This window comes from Eleutherodactylus coqui, chromosome 10 (genome assembly GCF_035609145.1).
Source record: "Eleutherodactylus coqui strain aEleCoq1 chromosome 10, aEleCoq1.hap1, whole genome shotgun sequence".
In the NCBI taxonomy this organism is placed as follows: domain Eukaryota; kingdom Metazoa; phylum Chordata; class Amphibia; order Anura; family Eleutherodactylidae; genus Eleutherodactylus; species Eleutherodactylus coqui.
In genome coordinates, this window is record NC_089846.1 from 64,984,607 (window position 1) to 64,989,686 (window position 5,080).

The following is a 5,080-nucleotide window of genomic DNA, read 5'->3' on the forward strand; positions in this document are numbered from 1 at the left end:
GGTAACTTATGGGCCACACTGGACTGTACTTCAGAGTGCATTCAAGTGTCTATAAAAAAATCATAGGATGTATCTATACATTATGCAGGTATTCTGCACCATATGGCAAAACACAAAGTGCCCATCGGTCCAAAGTCAGGACTAAAAGGGAGCCCCAAACTGACATCAATGTTAACCCTGTTTAAACTATAAGCTCCTCAGCTCTGTCAGCTGCAATGTTGCTTTTAAATATGCATTTATATTGCTGCACAGCACTCAAAAACAGTTGCAGGAAAGAGTAAGGCTAATTTCATACGGGCGAGTGCAATACAGCAATATAGCACCAGGCAGTATAGTCCTGGAACTATCTTTCCAGTCCGGAATACGGACGCTGCCATAGACTCCTATGGGAGCCAATGTCAGGTGCTGGAGAGGGGAGGTGGGAGAAAGATTAGCAGTGGGACTGCTAAACTCCCCCCTTCTCTCCGCTCCTTGACGGCTGTTTGCAATGGGAGGGGGCGGAGCTAGTTGGTAAGCTCCTGCTCCCTCCCATTGCTGGCTGCCTACAAGGGGCTGGAGTTTAGTGCACTAGCTCCTGCTCTATCCTGCCTCCTCCCCTTGCTGAGAGCAGGGGGGGGGGGGGGAAGAGGGAGACAGTTTAGTAGAGCTAAATTGTCTCCTCCCGCCCAATGGCATTGCAGGCTCGGTGTATATTTCCCCCAGGCCAGGACCGTCTGAATGGGTGCACAAACATTAGCTTTGTGCGCCTGTTTTCACGTGTTTTTACAGCACCAGCAGGCGAACATAAAAACGCTGATGCCCATGTGAAAAAGCAGAGTGAACCTTTTGGAATTGCCTGGATTTCTGCATTGATTAATAATGAAATGTGGTCTGATTGTGATTGTCTATCTAAGTCACAATTATAGACAATCTAACTAATAACACACAAATATTTGTACTGCTCATGTCTTTTATTGAGCACAATGAGTAAACGTCCACAGTGCAGAGAGAAAAAAGTAAGTGAACCCTCAGTATTAATGACTTCTCCAAGAGCTAATTGCCAAAAGGTGTTTTCATTATGGAGAGAAGATTAGACGTGCAGGTTTAACAGGTGCTTTGCTCATTAAATAAAAGCAAACAGCACCTGGTTACTGACAAACCTGTTCTTCTCAGGAAAGATTGGTAAGTGTGAGTCATGCCTCAATGCAAACAACTTTCAGAAAACTTCAGAGATGCATGTAGTTGAAAAAGGCTGCAAAACATTAGTAAATACTTGGGTGTACATCAATCTACGATTAGACAAATCATTTCCTAATAAAGAAAATGCAGGATTGTTCTGACTCTCCCTAGGAGTGGGCGTCCTGTAAAGATCACTCCAAAAGTACAGCAAAAATAAATACCTAAAGAAAGCTTTGCAAACTGTAAATCTCTGTTCAAGTGTCCACTATTAGAAAACGCTGAACAGGAATGGTGTATATAGAAGGTCAACACAAAGGAAGCCACAAAAAAAAAACATTGCAGCCTTTCTAAACTTTGTCAAAGACCACCTAGATGTTCCACAATGCTCCTGGGAAGAGGTTTTATGGACAGATGAGATAATAGGGAAAGTTTTAGTATAAGTGCACAATGTTATGTTTGCAGACCAACAGCAAAGTCTCATCCCAACTGTGAAGCATGGTAGAGGGGGAATCATGGTTTGGGGCCATTTTGCTGCCTTAGTTCTCAAATGCTTTGTGATCATTTAGGGAATGATGAATTGTAGGGTGGATCAATACCTTTAACAGGAGATTATAATGGCAGCAATCCATGACTTCAAGCAGGAGAGATGTTCAGTGATGCAACACAACAAAGACCCATAGTACAGAAGTAACCAAGGAACGCTAGCGATATTCCGCCTCACCCATGGACAGGCAGCCTAAGGCCTAATGTCCACGGGCGGATTTGATTTACGAAATTAGGGAAGCATGGGTATCCGCAGCTGCATTAAAGCATGCAGATTTTTTGCAAACCATTTGGTGCGGAAAACAAATCGCACCATGCTCCATTTTGCTTTGGTTGCCACACAGACAGCTTCCATTGAAGTCAATGGAAGCCATCTGATCTGTGGCCCTTCCGCAATTATTATTGCAGATGGGCCGCAGATTCTGTGAGAAAGCAGGAGTTTGAAAGAAAACCTCTACCGCACATGTGCGCCGGCCGGCGCTTCCGCACACATCTGCAGTACATAAAAACGAAGACCCGGTCAGGTAAGCAGGGTCACTGGCCGGGTCAGATTCTGCCTCGGGCTCCCGCATGCAGAATCCAACCCGCCAGTGGACATGAGGCCTAACTTTATTGAGATGCTGTGGCATAACCTGAAGGGAGTTGTGCACACAAGGCTTCCAATAAATATTGATGAGCTAAAACATATTTGTAAGGAAAAATGGTCCAAAATTTCTCCTCAACATTGAGCAGATCTTATTTGCAGCTACAGGAAATGTTTGGTCGAGGTGATTTCTGCTAAAGTCAGATGTACAGATCATTAAATTTAAGGTTCACTTACTTTTTTCTCCCTGTACTGTGGATGTTTATTTAGTGATTGTCACCGTGACAGAAAGGAAAACCCTGTGTGTCAACAAGCCTATCACCGAGGGAATCACTAAAATATAACTTTTATTAGGTAAAGATAAAAATAAAAATGTATAAAAGGCGTGGACTCTTATTCCAGTTACACTCCTACTGGACAAGTAGATATTCTAACAGTAGTAAGTCCATATAAGTATATACCAGATGATGCGCTAAGTTCTAACTCCACAACCACAATGACCCAATCTATATTATTGGTGCATGGGTCGAGATATATATTATGGTTGTGTACAGCTCCACGTGTATAAATGGCCACAAGGGCTATCAAAGCACAATGTAGGTTATATTTTTTGTATTTATACGTTGGAGCCGATAAATGGGTAAAGGCCAGAATAATAAATGTAACCCCCGTCTGGCAGAGTATTAAGGCATATATTAATGCCCAGGAAATATAGCATCAATCAGGTATATACTATGTGGTATATCCCCTATTATGGTGGATTATACCCTGATGCGATAACCAGCTATAGTAAACACGGTCACTAATTTCATCTATATAGTGACTCGCTTGACTGACGTCATTTAGCGTGTTTATCTAGTTTATATAAAAGCTGGCAAATAGACTGCAGCGCTGAGTGGTCTGTAACTAGGAGTTAAATGGTGCAAGGACATATTACAGCACCAAACGTTCCTTTTATTTTACCACATTCCCATTAGGGACAGACACAGCGGAGAGTCTTAGACCAGGGTCATTCACTCATAAGACCCTGTCACATGGACTGAACACTGCTGAGTGCAGCTAATAAAAACAGCTGATCACTGCTTCACTAGAGATGAATGCCGCTGTTTGTGAGATTTTATAATCACCAGCAGCTACGAGCAGCTGAACTGAAGAGGGTTCAATAAGATGTATAATGAACCCTCTTTGTCAGTAACTGCTGCATTCACTATCACCATTTAAGCATAGATAGCCCGATATACAATGATGTGGACATCTGTGGCATGTCAAGCACAACAATAAGGCTATCTTAGGCTGGCTAACACCATCTACACGTTTCCGCGGTCCTTAATGCAGTGACCGCATCATCAGGATGGTGAGTCTAGGTTATAGAACTGAACAGCCTGAACGGCTGTGTGCAAATGAGCAGCGATGGTGTGTACTCATTTGCACACAGCCGTTCAGGCTGTTCGGTTCTATAACCTAGACTCACCATCCTGATGATGCGGTCACTGCATTAAGGACCGCGGAAACGCGTAGATGGTGTTAGCCAGCCTAAGATATCCTCATTGTTGTGCTTGACATGCCACAGATGTCCACATCATTGTATATCGGGCTATCTATGCTTAAATGGTGATAGTGAATGCAGCAGTTACTGACAAAGAGGGTTCATTATATATCTTATTGAACCCTCTTCAGTTCAGCTGCTCGTAGCTGCTGGTGATTATAAAATCTCACAAACAGCGGCATTCATCTCTAGTGAAGCAGTGATCAGCTGTTTTTATTAGCTGCACTCAGCAGTGTTCAGTCCATGTGACAGGGTCTTATGAGTGAATGACCCTGGTCTAAGACTCTCCGCTGTGTCTGTCCCTAATGGGAATGTGGTAAAATAAAAGGAACATTTGGTGCTGTAATATGTCCTTGCACCATTTAACTCCTAGTTACAGACCACTCAGCGCTGCAGTCTATTTGCCAGCTTTTATATAAACTAGATAAACACGCTAAATGACGTCAGTCAAGCGAGTCACTATATAGATGAAATTAGTGACCGTGTTTACTATAGCTGGTTATCGCATCAGGGTATAATCCACCATAATAGGGGATATACCACATAGTATATACCTGATTGATGCTATATTTCCTGGGCATTAATATATGCCTTAATACTCTGCCAGACGGGGGTTACATTTATTATTCTGGCCTTTACCCATTTATCGGCTCCAACGTATAAATACAAAAAATATAACCTACATTGTGCTTTGATAGCCCTTGTGGCCATTTATACACGTGGAGCTGTACACAACCATAATATATATGTCGACCCATGCACCAACAATATAGATTGGGTCATTGTGGTTGTGGAGTTAGAACTTAGCACATCATCTGGTATATACTTATATGGACTTACTACTGTTAGAATATCTACTTGTCCAGTAGGAGTGTAACTGGAATAAGAGTCCACGCCTTTTATACATTTTTATTTTTATCTTTACCTAATAAAAGTTATATTTTAGTGATTCCCTCGGTGATATGTTTATTTAGTGAGCTCAATAAAATACATAAATGCTACAATTGTTTGTGTGTTATTAGTTTAATTAGATTCGGTTTGTTTAGCAATCAATGCAGGAATACAGGTAGTTCCAAATGGTTCTTACTTTTTTTTTCTTAGAACCTTACAGACGCAATGCTTCTTAAATATATTTTTCAGCTGTCTATTTTTTGGGTGTTAAACTACACCTCTATCGAAAATGAAAACTTGATTACACTCTTAAATCCTGCGCAGTAACTCTGTGTAGTCCATCACATGTGAGTTCAGAT